This window comes from Silene latifolia, chromosome Y (assembly GCF_048544455.1).
Source record: "Silene latifolia isolate original U9 population chromosome Y, ASM4854445v1, whole genome shotgun sequence".
Lineage (NCBI taxonomy): Eukaryota > Viridiplantae > Streptophyta > Magnoliopsida > Caryophyllales > Caryophyllaceae > Silene > Silene latifolia.
Window position 1 is genome coordinate 361,471,514 of NC_133538.1, and position 16,996 is coordinate 361,488,509.

The 16,996-nt window shown below is 40.4% G+C and overlaps 1 non-coding gene across 1 annotated transcript; it reads right to left on the bottom strand.

Annotated features, from left to right (window-relative positions):
* Positions 1–12,015: 12,015 nt before the first annotated feature.
* On the bottom strand, positions 12,016–12,122 carry LOC141634964 (small nucleolar RNA R71). Its single transcript, XR_012539678.1, has one exon. It is a non-coding gene; the product is annotated as a small nucleolar RNA R71 (small nucleolar RNA).
* Between the last annotated feature and the right edge of the window lie 4,874 nt (positions 12,123–16,996).

A 16,996-nucleotide genomic window follows, 5' to 3' on the forward strand; every position in this document is an offset into this window, starting at 1 on the left:
GCCTAACTCGTTAACGACGGACTGTTGACGGGTGGCGCACGGGGCGCGGCTTGCTTGCGAGAGTCAAGAGAAGTCGGCCCGTGACAGGTGGTATCAAAGCCACTTTGATCACATGGGAAGTGGTCAAGTGGTTCATTGGGGGTCGATTACTAAGGAAGGAATAGTGATCGACAAAAAGATCATCTTACGAGGAGTCGTGAGCAACAAACCATCAATGTCTTTGTGACGTTACCTGGGGAGTCTAGATCACAAAGGTTGTGATCAAGACAACATTACCAATGAGCCAATAGAGATGGCTACTTCAACAATTATGGGGTCGTGGACAAGCCGACGGGACTGGCTACCGCGATAAAATTTGATGTCGAGCCGACATTAAAGGCTACCAGAATCGTCGAGCCGAAGTTAAAGGCTATCGGGTCGTCAGCAAGGAGCCTGCGGGGCTGGATGCTATGACAAACTGTGAAGTCGAGCCGACTAAAAAGGCTACCGAGGTCGCGTGCGAGGTGGCAGCGACAAATGGAGGGGCGGGACGCAAGTACAAGGGGCACTTGTTGACCGTCAATTTTGGCTGCCGTGATGGGGATCACGTCAAACAATCACGAGAATGGATCTCGTAAAGTTCATCTTCGAGCCGAAGTATCGAGGATTGTCCGTGACGAGGACGTCTACGGTTTTGGTGGGGGAGAATGTCACGGATGGCGACTCACTGATCCGAAAACGTTGCTCTGCTCGGGTTAAATCGTTCGATATGCTAAATTTGGTGAATAATTCTAGAAGATTCCAGGACGTTCTAGAGGTTTCCAGATTTATCTAGAGTCTACTAGAAGTTTCTAATACATTGTAGAGTATTTTAGAATTGTGTAGAATATTCCAGAGTTGTGTGGAACGTTCTAAAAGCGTGTAGAAGTATCTAACTAGGTGGTTCTAGATATTTATCCTATGTATGTAATGGACGTTCATGTACATTCCAGTCGTGTGTAGAGTGTTCTAGAATGGGGTCTAGAATGTTCTAGGAAGTATAGATTAGAATTGTATAGAACTTTCTAGGAAATTAGAAGTAGGAGAAGAGGTCTATATATAGACCAAGTCTTGTACATTTGTATTTGAGTTGTTGAGAGTTTCATTCAAGCTTTCAAAAGGATGTCTTGAAAGTTCTCTTCACTCCAACCCCCATCCCAAAACACTTAATCATTGAGGTGAGTGTGAGGGATAACCAAATGACTATGCATAATGAGCATCGATCATTGGATTGTGGGTGCATACTAAGGAGAGGCTCGAGGTCGAGTCAATTTGGGAAGCCTGACTCGTTAACGACGGACTGTTGACGGGTGGCGCACGGGGCGCGGCTTGCTTGCGAGAGTCAAGAGAAGTCTGTGTTGGGTTCTCTTAATTGATGATGACATACCCATTTAATTTGTGCCTTCTTAGTTTACTATTTCAGGATTAATCGATCAATTTGCAAGTCTTAATCAAGAATCGCCAATCGCTTGCTACCCAAGATTTAGAGTCGTTTTGTCAACCTATGTAAAAGATGAATGGGTAGAATACATGTAATGGTAACGGTCAAGCCTACCGTTACTCATCACGGGTAACAGTGTGCTTGACTGTCACGTTTGACCCGTCACACTCGAAGCAAGTCTTTTATTTTGAATATTTCACTTTTTATCAAATGGGCTTTCATACATCAGATTTAAAATGGAGTTTTAAACTTGAAATATTGGAAGGGTGGTCTTTGTAAATAGATTGTCCCTTTTATGCTACAACTTTTCTTTGGCTTTTATGAAACATTGTTTGGTTCTTTCTTTCTATTATCAAGAGTTATCTTCTTGTTAATGTCCTCTCCACTTTGTTTCTGAAAAATACAAAGGCACTTTAAGGATAATTACAAACCCTCTTTTCTCCTTTATGCTTCTTAGAAAGAAGTCCTTTTGGTGCTAATTTGGGAAGGTCAACACTTTTGTCTTATGACCAAATGTTTTGACTAAAAACCCTAGCATGCATCCATTCGTTTTTTCCCTATAAAAGGAGCACCTCCCTTCACTTTGAAAGTAAGACTTTTACCTGAGAAATCAAAGTATTTTGCAAAATCAGTTTTAAGAACTCAAAGCTTTTTCATTTGCAAAAATCTTCTAAGTCTTCAAGTGTGTCAGTCATTAATACTGTTAATTCATAGTATTGTACTCTCTCATCTAGAATTGTTTGTACCAATAAGTTGTCCTTCTCAATTCTTTGTAACAATCAGTCTAAGGAAACTTGGTTTTGTAAACATTCTAGTTAGAGTGCAGAGTTCATAGACGGAGTAGTCTTAGAACTCGTGTCGCAACCGGAGTAGGTTGTTGGTCCTTTTATTGTAAGTGTCTTAAGTAGTCGGAGTAGATCACTTCACTTATTAATAAAAGAAGATTGGACGTAGGCCTTTATAGTGTTGGCCTAACCAATTCAAAATCTTTCTGTTGATCTTTTCTTCGCTTTTAATTCCGCTGCAATTTACTTACTCGTTCTTCTTTTACGGTCCTGCTAGTAACAGTCCTGAATACTGTCACTTCTGGTCCTTTGTTTTTACTTTATAAACTGAGACCATCAAGTAACAGTCACAGCAACTGTCACTTCCAAACTTCATTCGTCTCCTTGAGCTTTCGTGATACATATTTAATCATTCAATTTAATTGATGTATCCACTTGTTCTTCATATTGTGAATCAACTTATCCTTAAACAATAAAGATTAAAGTTGAAATTTTAAAATAGTACCTAATTCACCCTCTCCCCCTCTTAGGTAATTAGAATCCTAAACTCTTCAATTGGTATCAGAGCTTCGTGCTCTTGATCGAGGCTAACCGCCTTAGAGTTTGATTCTTGGGATATGGATGTAACACCCCCATCCAACAAGGAGCCTTAACAAGACCTTCCTTAAAAAATAAGGGCGTTACCATCTCGGTTGCCCGAGGACAGTAATAATCAAATGTCGATAAAAGAACGTTTAAATTATATTACAAGTTATTAACAACCGACTGACGATATAAAAGATACAACTCAAGACTACTATCAGCTATATGAAATTATCTCTACCATGACTCGTGGTAGACTCTTCCCTCCACGCACCCAGCAATGATCCAACATCAACCTGCTAAGACTGACTGCTCACCATAGTGGATCACGGCAGACACAACACAAACAGACAACACAACAAAACCACACAAGGTCAGTGACCGAGGCAACAGACGCACAAAAGCAGACACAACACAAGTACAACAGCACACACACCACACCTCCTCCAACCAACCACACACCTCTGACTGCCTGAAGGTCCAGTCCTGCCAGTGGGGGACCGCAGCCGTTCCCACCTAAGCCCCGCTCATCTATTCGAGCGATAAACCCATGTTCCTTAATGTGCACATCCCCTCTTGTGGTGGGTTCCACAGAGGGCGAATCAAGGGTGTGAAGCCACTCCCGCAGGTGACTCCACTCAACCGAGGACGCACCTCGAGAACCACAGACAAACACCACAATCGGCTGTACAGACAACAATCACCAACTATCAATCAAACACAAGACTGATTAACCACCACAACCAATCAACAATATTGACACTAAACCAACCAAACAATATCAATAGACTCTCTAGATAATCAACAGTACTGAGTAGGCAAACCTACCTTTAGCAAACCGCAGCGATTCCGCGTCCGATAACAAGATACCAATCAACCACCTATACAACCATCACAACTATCTATTAATACCTCTATAAACATAACTGAAAATAAGGACGACGATGATGATGACGACGACATACCTATTACACAACCATCCGGCGTCAAGACCGCTACCGAACTCAAGCATGCCATTCCTAAGGTGTTCTCACTCACGAAGGCATCAAGGAGGTGAACCATGGTGAAGGAGAAAAGAGGTGACGACATTTAGGTTTAGGAAGAAGATAGAGAAATGATTTGGGGTTTCACGATTAACGATTTATAATTCCCCGCTGCAAACCCGTTACTCGATCGAGTAACCAACTTACTCGATCGAGTGACCTCTACTCGATCGAGCTCCCAAGCTACTCGATCGAGTAGCCTCAGCTAGATCGAGTAACACACAATCTAAAGCTCGCATCGTCACAAGTCATCACTCGTAAGGTTTCCGAAGATCAAGATAGGTGTCTAGGGTCAGTCAATGTTGGTCAACGGGTCCCTAAAAGGACGGGTATTACAGTCTTCCACCCTTAAAAAGAACTTCGTCCCCGAAGTTCAACTCATCCACCCCCAAGACACAAAACAAAGGAACCAAGGTAAACTACCACTATTCGTCCGACACAGGTCAACACAACCGTTTAGAAATACCACCCCGCTATGACTGTTCATCAACCATCATCATCATCATCTACCTTAGCAGATATTACACAACACGACTTCCTATCGAATCACGAACTTCCTATTGAATCACCAAACACACATTGTACACCAGAACAACCAACTCGACTATTACTTGCACTCATCTCAAGTTATTACTCAAATGTAAACCAATACAACTATCATCCTATTCCTTCATCAATTACATGCCAACAACTACCAGTTACAAAATACTCAAAAACGACAGTTCTACTACTGATATACAACAACACATCATTCATTCCACTTTATTACTCAACCATACAACACAATCCTACTAACAACAACTCTACTATTTGTTACTAACACCCAACTTCATGACAACATAGTGAACAATTACTTGAAAACAAGACACAATAACATGCTATTCTGTTCAACAATTATAAACTACTACTTAATTATACAATAACCATTACAAAATTACCCAAACAACCATTTTAAATACTTCAAAGTTGTCATACAATACTATAAAATTGCTATCATTACGTCATTTTCCACGTGACATTACTCTTCCCCCGTAAAAGGAACTTCGTCCCCGAAGTTCACCAATATACAAGTCGATAAAATATTATTCCATATAGACATTACTAACGAACCATATTACGCATTTTGACTCATGTCAACTACGACACTTTTTTGACATTATATACGTATGACTCATATATATGAAACTATTGGCAAAGTGAACAATACAACGATACACCCTATCATCAATTATCAGCCATGGCATCAATTACTTTCTTATACAACCATACAAATTATGCAATAAGGATTACAACCATTATACACTACATTACCTGAGACAATACAGTTTGGCATACGAAATTACAAACATCACCTCGTGAGGCCAAGGGAACATATACATGAGTCGGAAATGTATTTCCGACACTAAAATCCTGCATAAAAGGTCTGAAAAACATCCAAAATACGGCCTTATGGCCAAAATACAAACCAAAGTAAAGCAAATGTACCAACACCACCAAGTACCAATAACTACAAGTCCGCGCAAACAAAATAGAAATAAAAGGAGTATCATCACTTCAAGTTCTGCTCATCCATCACCTCATCTCCACCACCGCCTCCGGACGTGCCCTCTCCAGCTGCACCCGCACCTGTGACATCACCAGCTCTAGAATCAGCTCCCACTCGCCATGGTGCCAAGCAACCGTAGGGGTCGCTCACAGGCTTTCCTCAAGTAGACCGTTCCACGCTGAAGGAATGTAAAACCCCGCTGTCATACCCGACACCCCTCCACCACACCGGCTGACCCGCCTCGGTCCCGATGCCCTGAACATATGCCATCTCATAGAGGTTCCGGAGTGTCAAGGTAGCAGACACCCTTTCCGTGAGCTCACTCACTCTCATCTCAGGGCTGAAAAAGGAAGGGTAGCTGGGAAACTGAGACTGTGGAGGCACAGGCTGCTCTGGCTGGGTCTGAGCCACTCTCTCTCTCACCCGTCGTGGACCTCTCCCCACTCTGGGCTGTCTATCCTCGGGTCTAGCCTGATCCCTCTTCGTCGGCTCAGGCATCACCTCCAAAATGTCAGCATCAATGAGGTAAAACTGCCTATCAGGGACCTCCTCCTCATCATCAGAATCGGCTGCCACCACTGCCGCCGATAAAGGCTCGGTCACGGGAAGGTGCTCAGGATCGGGTATCTTCATCCAACTCATCCCCCAAACTCTCCACGCTAACCCACCACCCTCCAAGGTTCTCAACCATTTCTGGCCGAGAAAGTACTCACGATCCAAGGTAGGCACCATCGGGGTCAAAGGTGTATAGGCCGAGGAGGCCTCAAAAGTGGTCAAACGCTCCGCCAACCGTGTGGCAATGGCACCACAATTCAAGAAACGGGTGTCAGATGAGGCCATCAAAGCTAAGCTAGCACATACTATGACCGGGGCACTGAAGGAGACTCGCGGGGCTCGGATGGGGTTAAGGTAAGCCGCAAGCAACATCACCTCATATGAGTTAAGCTTACTCACATCTCTCCGCTCATATAGTAAATAGGTCATAGCACGAAGAAAGATCTTCAGAGTGACGTGTTGCACGTCATTGATCAACATGTTGCTAGAGGTGAGGGGTGGCTTGCCGGTAAAGCAAGGCATGAGACTACTGGCTCCACACTCAGTCGGGATGTCTCTAAGGGCTCCCTTCTCTGGTCTAGCAAGGCCGAGGTGGGTGGCAAACATATCCATGGTCAGAAAGAAGCTAATGTTCATGAGGCGGAATTCGACGGTCTTTTCCGCCGCATCATAACGAAAAGAACTCATGAACTCCAAAGTCAGAAAAGCATAAGAGTGTTTCCTAAGGCGATACAACCCGGTCATACCCAAGGTCTCAAAGATGTGCCTCACATCAGTCTCAACTCCTAGGTTCGTCAAGATGGTGGTATCAATACAGCGGGTAGGTCTCATACGACGTTTCTATAGCTCAATAAATGCATCTCTTTGCTTGAAATTAGCAAAGACAATGGTAGGGTACTCCGGCATATGTGGGACCGTAGGTCCCCCACTCCCCTTACCAACCTCAGGCTCGGAAGCCCTCCCCCTCTTACTTTGACGGGTACCAACTGTAGGTCTCGACATCTATTTTCAACACACATTTTAGTTACACAAACAAACACTTACTTGAAAACATATAAACTTTTATGTATAATCATAGAAAAGAACAACTACATACACACTTTCACCAAACAATCCAAAATTTCAAGTATACAACTCTCAAATTCTCATCAGACGGTCTTACAGCTACAAAATTTTTGAAAGATTTGACCTCCATTAACACATCAACTTAACACTTTAAAGCATTAAACTTCCAAAATAGCTTTCCAAATAAGCAATCATCAAAAGATTTGGGGCGATTTTCAGTTTGGGGCACTTTTAAAACGGAGTTTTAAGGCAAAATTTTGAGCAAAATTCATCAAAATCAACACTAAACATGCTACCCATAACATACATTATTTAATTTCCCCCCTTTCATATGCAAAAGACAAACAAAAATCAATTTGAATCCCCAAACCCTAGAAAATTCGGTACATACAAACCCCCAAATTGATTCGATTTTTCTATTTCTAGCTTTAATAATCAACAAATTAAAACAATTAGATCATGTTACAATAATTACAAGCAAGATTTCATGCATATAAATTGAATTTTTCAGCAAACATCCACAATTTACATGTTTCTAATTAATGAAAAACATAGAAAAGGATGAACATTCTTACCTTGAAAGATTAGCAAGTGAAAGGGATGAATTAAACAAAAGGAACACCAAGAATTCAAGCATAAATTCACCAATTTTTTTGAGAACAATTATAGAGATATAGAGGAATTAAGGTTTAGATGTAAGAGTAAAGAAGAAAGGAAGATAGGAAACGGGTATAAGAATCCCGTCTTTACCCGTGTACTGTTCACTTACTCGATCGACTAAGTAGGTTACTCGATCGAGTGGCCTCTACTCGATCGAGTTGGAGCTACTCGATCGAGTTTTTTCTGGCAGATCCAACTTTTTCGACCTTATAGCTCCCTAACTAGATCGAATAAGGTGTAGTCGGTCGAGTAGGCACTTGTACTCGGTCAAGTAAGGTTTGGTACACGGCTAAAAGTTACAACTGTAGTTAACGATTCCTGCAAAACAACAACTTGTGTCGATTCCAAGGGATATTTGGAAATCGTCACAGATTATTTCATTCATTCACGACACATTTTTACTACTCAAATTTACCTCAACTACTTCATTCAAACATGACACATATTACTTCATTCTATAACAAATACTACGCAAAACGATTTACTATATCATTAACTTATTCATACATACACTCAACACATTATTTCACTTCTAATCATGCATTTGCAAATTCAACAATCCAACTTATACTCACACTACTCTCAGCATTCATCTAACAATAAACCATCATCTATATCCGAGTTTGCTACAAATAATTCGATCATGTCACAATAAGTTATCAATTAAATCATTTGACTTAGATATGCCATATCATAATAATACTTAACAATTCATCCATCATAATTTCCAATTACTACTTGGTAAACATTGCAACTAGCACAAAACTTACGACTTACTATTACCATTTGATAAGTAGTATTTTAGTCGTATTTTACCCCGCATTTATACCTTATTCCGACTCGATTTTGCGTGCTTAAATGATTTAAAAAGCTCATTTATTTACTAATGTATAATAATTAGATGTCTTTGTCATATTTAGTATTTAATTGTATTTTTATTGTAATATTCACATTGCTATTAATTTACTAATTTATAATAATTAGTCGCCGTAGTTATATTTATTATTTAGCCGGATTTTTATTTAATATTAATATTAATATCATTTTATTATAATAATGTGTAGGTGAAACGGGAAAGCGAGACGGGAATGCGAAACGGAATTAAACATGGAAGAAAAGGTGATGAATCACGTGAAAAAGTCAAAGGTTGACTTTGACCCTTCCTTTTCACCACCATCACACCTTCAGTCCTTCACTACCATCACACCTTCAGTCCTTCACTACCATCACACATCGTCCCCTGCCAAACCCAATTCATCTATCTCCATCACCATGCTCGACCTCCATTGATCATTCCTTCCTCCTTCACCATTTCATCACCATCACCATTTACGCCTTCACCTTCATCATCAGCTCAACCCCATGCTCGTTTCTCCCTTGCAATTTGGCCACCATCAATCACCATTTTCATCACCTTCATTCAATTGCACTGAAACCCGAGCCCAACATCAACAACCATCACCACCATTAACAACCATAACCCAACATCACCAAAGCACTTCCCCTGCCATTTCCACTCCCCTGCTCACCTCTGTCTTTCCTTCTCCTCATTCATCAACATCAGCTGCAACTCCAAACCCGTCTTCCTCCCACCATCAATCCACTGCATCTTCACCATTAACAATTCAACCACCATATCCGTTTCTCAATACTCCCCTGCATCATCCCATCGTCTACAACCTGCATTTCAGCAACAATCGACAACAAGCTCCACCATCACCATTTTCGTCCTTCATCACCGACTCCTCTCCTTCCCCTGCCATCCTCAATTCAACCACCCTTCAATACGACAACCACCACCATCAAATTCACCCATTTTCGCACTCGGAATAAGAACCCGAGTCCAACTCACCACCTGCTTTGTCCTGCATTCATCACCATCACCTCCATAAATCAACCAACCCAATTCGACATCAACAACAACAAGCATATATGCTCTATGCCGGTCAACCGACAGCCGCCCTTCAACTAGCAAGGAATACTTCAAAGTCTTGGTTCAATTTGTGAAGTTCTCGCTACCGGCATAATGACCGGCAGCCGGCACAACGCACCAAATCAACAATCTCGCATCATTCTTTGTTCCCTCTACCGGTACCCCGGCAGCCGACAGACCGGCTTAACGCACACCAAGTCAATTTCTTCCCCTTGCTTCATTGCCCTCGCTGCCGGTGTAAAGCCCGGCCGCCGGTGGACCGGCAGAACACCCTTTTGGTGATTTTGAGTCCCGTTTTTCCCCTTCCACTTTTTGGTCTTTTCCCTTTTGTTTGTTTCAGTGATATGTGTCGAGATTTTGGGAAGATGAGTTTTGTTATTATTATTACTATCATTATTATTAGTAATTAGTAATTAGTAATATTATTAATTAATAAATTAGTATATAAGGACACACGACCACCTAACATTGGACACTACCTTACATTAGATAAAAAATTAGTATTAGTCTATCATTCTCTCTCAATATTGTAGAACCCTAATATTTACTCTCTCATTTTCATTCAATAAAAAGTTGTAATATTTCTTTAATTTTAGTTTAATTCTTCAAGTTCTTCATTTCTCATTAGTATACAATTAGTCATTTGGGTTGTATTTGGGAGACTAGAAGAAATTCATTCTTCCATTATTGTCCAAGCTTGTTCCTTTCCTCTTAGTTGGTACAATTTCATCTCTTATTTACATCTTATTTTTATTTGTTTACATTTCTTATGTTGTTTAATTGTTATTCATCCAAAGTATGAGTCTTTATCATGTTTGCAATGTTTACTTGTTTATTGTTGCAATTTATTGTTGAATTCTCACCCTTAAACATGTGTGAGTAGTCTAATCTAGGGTCTAGGGGGAATTTGGGTAATTAAGGGGATGAATTTGGGTTGTTAACCTTTTGAATTGGGTGGTTATGTGGTTTCTACTCTTAATGCATTTGAAGTGTTTGTGGAAATGCCTCAATGAAAATTGGACATTTCATTAACATGTTTGGCTTACCTTGGTGCATTGTGCTATTAGATGGTTATAGAAGTGTTTATCGATTAGTTTTAATGAAAGTTAGAACATCTCTTTGATGCATTCGGTCCGTCTTGGTGCTCATGCTATTGGGTAGTCTTTATGCTTTATTTGTAGCTAGTTCATCTCGATCAAGTAACAACTTATTGAGGAGCTTAAGGTGACTAAGAAATTAGTCTTAACCCTTGACCACCATTATTACCCTTATCTTGTTAGACCTTGTTTCTCCCCCTAATTGCCCTTTGTCAACCCAAAGACCTTAGCCTTCCCTTATTAGTTAAAAATAATTTCATTTAGTTTAAATTTTATACCTTGTTGCATCTTAGTTTACAGTTTAATCAACCTCTTACTTTTGTTTGACTAAAATAGGACTTGAAACGGACTAAGTATACACCCCCGCCATCTTTGTGTTCGACACCCGAATAAATACTACTTTTATTGGGTTCTTTATAAATAGTTTTTGGTACCGGAAGTGACGACAAAAAGCCGGTCATCAAAATGGCGCCGTTGCCGGGGATGGCGTTAGGTTATGCTTAGTTAGTTAGAGTCTTAGGCTTAGTCTTTACTTGTTGTTTGCTTGTTTGTGTAGTTTGTGTGCTTCTTGTAGAGTGTGTGTGATTTTTGCCTCACCCTAGTGTGTAAAAGCACTAGGAGTCTTACGGTTTGTCAAGTTGTATGCCTAGGAGGAGCCACCAAGCTTTGCTCTTTGACTCCGATCCCGAAAGGCTTTTTAGATCCTTAAGGAATAGGACCATTGCAAGGGTTATAACCTCTTCTTAAGCAACCATAAACCAAGCAAATCCACCCATCCAACCTCTCATTGAAAACACAACTCAACAACAACCAAATATCACAATTGAGCCTTCAATAGAAAATCCATTTCACAACTTCCAACTTCCAAATAACCCATCTCAAACACCACCTTCTCATATACCAAATCCACCACCACCACCACCACCAATGGCTTTACGCGATCATAACCGTCCAAACCATAATGATGCTTGTAACCCTATCAATTTTGGCACCTTGGCTCCAAACAATTTTGAGATGCACCCGGCTCAAGTTGGCCTAATTGAAAAAGACTTGTTTGGAGGACACATTGAAGAAGATGCTCATGCTCACCTAAAGAGGTTCAAGCAGAAAGTCTCTATGATGAAAAAGAATGGGGTATCCGAGGATACACTAAGGATGATGTTATTCCCATTTTCTCTAACGGGCAAGGCGGATCGTTGGTTGAATGTGCACCCTCCGGACACATTTACTACATGGGATGCTTTAGCCAAGGCGTTCCTAGAGAAGTATTATCCATCATCAAAGACCGCCATGCTCCGAAATGAGATCCATACTTTCCAACAAGAGGATGGAGAATCCTTAGGTGAGGTATGGGACCGGTATCAAGACCTCATTGCTAGTTGCCCTCACCATGGAATTCCGGATTGGTATGTCACACAAACCTTCTTCCAAACCTTGTTGCCAAGAAGAAAAGAAATGGTGAATGCCTCCGCAGGAGGGGGATTCAATCACTTGGGTGATGAGGAGGGCACTACTCTAATCAAGAAAATGGTGGACTCCGAGGCAAACTATGGCACAAGAGTGAATGTCTTGAGAAGAAGCAAGCACCCTCCCGAATTCTTAGTGAATGTGGAAACTAATGCTAAGCTTGATATGCTCAAAAAAAAGCTTGAAGAGTTGAGTAAGAAGAAGCAAGTGAACCAAGTGAATCAAACTACTACTTCTCATGGACCATCCATGGAGGAAGTGATGCAAAGATCAACATGTGAGTCATGTGGAGGGATGGGTCACACTTATGAAGTATGTGCAAATAACCATTACAACAACTTTGATGGGAACAATGTGCAAGAGGTGAATGCTTTCCAAGCATTCAACAATTTTTCCAACCGTCCACCTAGACCCTCATTCAACAACAACCAAGGATCCAACCAAAACTTTGCCAACCAATCTCAAGCATATCAATATTATAGGGGTAACCAAGGGAACCAAGGTAATCAAAACTTTTACCAAGGAAACCAAGCTAACCAAGGGTTTGGCCAAGGATTCAATCAATGGAATAACAACAATGGGTTCAATCAAGGATACAACAATAATCAAAGGTACAACCAAGGGCAAAATCAAGGGTTCAATCAAGGGTACCAAGGGAACAACCAAAATTCCAACTTTAAAGATCAAGGATATGGCTTTTCTCTTCCAATTTCCAACCAACCTTTCAACCAAGAGCCACCACCCCAAACAAGCAATACCATGGGAGATAATAAATATGAAAACTTAGTGAAGTTGATAGGGGATTTGGCAAGTAAAACCCAACAACAAATCAAGAGTCTTGAAGCTAAAGTGGCTTCCCAAGCTCTCACGAGTTCTCAAAAACCACCGGGTGTATTTCTAAGACAAGGGCAAAATCCAAGGGACCCTATGAAGTCTAAGGAAGTTAATGCTATCATGGTTGGAGTTGAAGAGGAAAAAGAAGAGTCATTTGATTTGCCAAGTCAAGAGGAGTTATCTTACACTACTCTCTTTTCCATGGCTATGGAAACATTCCAAGAAGTTGACCATGAGCCCGAAAAAGAGAGCATAGAAGACTAAGTGCTTGAGCAAATAATGACAATTCATGGTACAAGCTTGGATGTTGAAGTTGACCCGGGTAAGGGAGAGATGATTATGACTTCACCAACCACTATGAGTGAAGAATTTGTGCTTGAAGAAATTGTGAAAGCACCAAATGTGATGGTAGAAGTTGAGAAGAACCCGGAAAAGGAAGAGATGGTCATGGTAGAAGAACACTCTTTGGCCAAGCAAGAAGAAGTCATTTCTAGAAGAGTGGACATTAGTAGCCATGAGCTTGATGCCTCAAGTGAGAAGTGCAATGTGGTCAAATCTAAAGAAATCCCCATTAAACTTGATGACCCCGGGAGTTTCTTAATTCCATGTACCGTTGGTGACCAAAAGGTGGATAGTGCTTTGTGTGACTTAGGGGCAAGTGTGAGTGTCATACCACTTGCCCTTGTGAAGAGGTTGAATATTTTAAGCTTAGCCTGCACTTCCATTACAATCAAACTTGCCGATGGAACAATCAAATCTCCAAATGGGATTCTCAAGGATATCATGGTTCAAGTTGGTAAGCTTTCAATTCCTACCGATTTTATTGTATTGGACATCCCTATGGGAAGACGCTCTCGTATCATTCTTGGTAGGCCATTTTTGGCCACGGGAGGAGCTACCATAAATGTCAAAGAGGGACTATTGTCATTCAAAGTTGGGAAGGAAAAAGTTGAGTTCAAGCTACCACATGCTTCAAAGAAAACTGTGGTTCAAAACACGTTTGCCGTGGAAACTTTAGAGTTCCATGAGAATGAAGATGAGAACATGGAGCTCTTAATTTCTTGTGAGCCAAAATTTGATGATGAGCCACCGGATAAGTTCCTTGAAGAAGAAGTGAATGTTAAAGATAAGTGTGGGGAAATGGGCAAGACTTGGGAAACCGAGTTCAATTCTAGCACCAATGCCCCTCCAAAATCAAAACCGGGAATTGAAAAGAAGAAGCCAAAAAGATGGAGGAACAGATCGAAAGGAAAAAGGGTATGTGACCCTAATGTTGACAAAGAGACTAAGGAAAAGCTTGAAGAAGAAATGAACCGAAAATGGCAAGAAGTTCAAGATGCCATGAGTAAGTTGCATACTTTGATGATGAAGAACAAGGGTTCATGTGTTGTTGATCCTTGTATTGAAGGTGGAAGGTTGGTGGGATCTCGGGATATCGATCCCGGTCGAATGAAGTCTTTGAATGAAGAGGTTTGGTGGAGTCACTTAAGAACCACCGCAATGTACATATTCTCTTTCTCTTTAATTAAGTTTTTACCGCATTTTGCATTTAGTGACATGATTTGAAAAGGAGCTAATCTATATTAGTTCTCTTTGCATTCATATAGTATAGCTTGCATCGTATTTCAATATTGCATATAGATTAGATCATGCATTGCATACTTATTTGAAAATCACTAAAAATTTGAAAAATCAAACATCACCAAAAACATGTATTTCGTTTCCGAATTTCCTCCACACATTTATTTCCATTGGAAATATGTAAATAAATAAGTGTGGGGAGGAAATTCCATCATTTAAAAATACAAAAACATGTTATTTATTATCAAATATTCAAACAATCCAAAAACATGTTCTTTAATTTCGAAAAATTCAAAAACCACCAAAAATATGTTGTTTATTTTTCCTATTCTCTCCCTATACTTTGTTCCATTGAGGACAATGTAAATTTCAAGTGTGGGGAGGGAAATATCCACTTTGTGAATATTGTCTATATTTGTACATATACATATATACTTGTAAATTTAAGAAAAATTAAGAAAATGCCTAAAAATCGAAAAAAATTCAAAAAATCCAAAAATATTGCAATGTTTATATATGTTTGGCTAACCTTTGGCATAATCATTGACCATTTGAGGCAAAAAGGAGCCAGAAGACCGCTTGGTAAACTCGTTCTAATCTCTTACTCCTTTACCGTTCTTTCTTTATATATCTTGCATATTTGAAGGAGGATGGGAAATTTTGTGCCTTGGATGTTACCTTTGGGAACCTTTGGATTGTTGATGTTGATGTGTTGCTAGGATTAGTCAAAATTGTTGCACGTCTCCTTTTGTGTCATTTTCATTTCTTGCATGCATTTGTTTCACATGTATATATGTGTTGTGTTTCCTTCTTGTTGCATTGAGTATGTATATAAATTTTTGAACAAAATTTGGTCTAGGAAGGGAGCATGATACTCTCTATGATGATATTGTCTAGCTCGTGTCTTTCCCCTCTTAGTGGCTTGCACCTTGTGACCTCCTTGTTATGGTGTTTGCTTGCAAATACCCGGGAAATGAGGCAAGACCGGAAAGTTTTGACCACCATGTGAGACCAAGACCGTAGACTAGGCCTAGATTTCGACATAGCTACTTACATGTGAGATTTAGAGCCTCCTTGAGACCGGTACATCCATACCCGGTCTCCCTTAGGCATGAGTAGGCTCCTTGCATGGCATGTCACATCACGACGCACAAGCATGACGTCCTTTCCTTTTTAGACCATGAGATGTTTATTTATGTGCATATTTTGAAACAATTAGTTGCATTTCACTTTTGAGCCTCACATTGCCAAATAAGCCTATTTTTCGACCCTTTAGACTAGGTCCTATTTTGCTAACCCCTTTTGAGCTTGAACCTCTCTTTTGACACCTACGAAACTAGCTACATACCATAAACAACCTTCCTTTATCAAGAAAGTTGCTTATATGTTGTTGGTCGTATGAAGAAGGGTGTTTTGAGTCCTAGTTGATGATTTGAGTCGGAATAATTGCCTTCATTTGGCTGGTTTGAATAAAGAGGTTTTGAAAAAGAAAAGAAAATAGAAAAGGAGAAAAATATAATGAAAAAGAAAGAAAGAAAATTTGCACTAATACTTTGTTTGATGAGAAAAAGCCAAGCAACACTCCTTCATCAATGGAGTAGAAAAAGGCGTTGCAAGAATAAAAGGGCATTTGATGTTTTTCCTAAGTGAGTCGGGTATGCACAATTTTTGCTTGATTTTGGCAAGCCAATTTCTTGTTAGGGTGTAGACATTACTCATTGGTTGCAATAAGGTGATAATTTTCATGTTTTTCCAAAGTGAGTCGGGTTTGCACAATGTTTGCATTAATTCGGGAAACCAATTTTTGTTAGGGGGTAGACGTTACTCATTTGTTGTAATAAAAGTGGAAGAAATGGAATTTTGGCAACTTCTTGATGTGTACCTCCATATTTTTCCAAAATGGTGCTTGCACCAACCCCGTTTCGACCCATCACCTAGCCCCGTTACTACCCTTGTTTCTCTTTATGCATATTTTCCTTTTTTTTGCATCTCATAAATGGTCTTGTAGGAGAGGATTCCATGTTAGATTGCGGGCATGTCTCACGAGTCGAGTAGTTGAGTGATTTTGGTTACTTTTTGCACAAAAATCACCCTTTCTAAAAAGAAAATGAGAGACTAGTGAAAATCGTGAGGAAGTCGGTAGTCTAGGTCCCCTTAGTCATGGGTCAATTTGGTCGAATCTTGTGTGTGTCGTGTAAATCTTGAAGGTTAGGCTTTGCTTCCCCCTTTCCCGCCTTTGAATCTGTTTCTTAGGCATTTGGTTGTCATTTTGAGGTTGCTTGAGCCACCATTAGGGCATTGACACCCCGCCAAGACTATGAGACGGTATCTCCCGACCAAAACCTTTAATTGTTCAAAGTAAAACGGCCGCTTAGATGAGGAAAGCGGT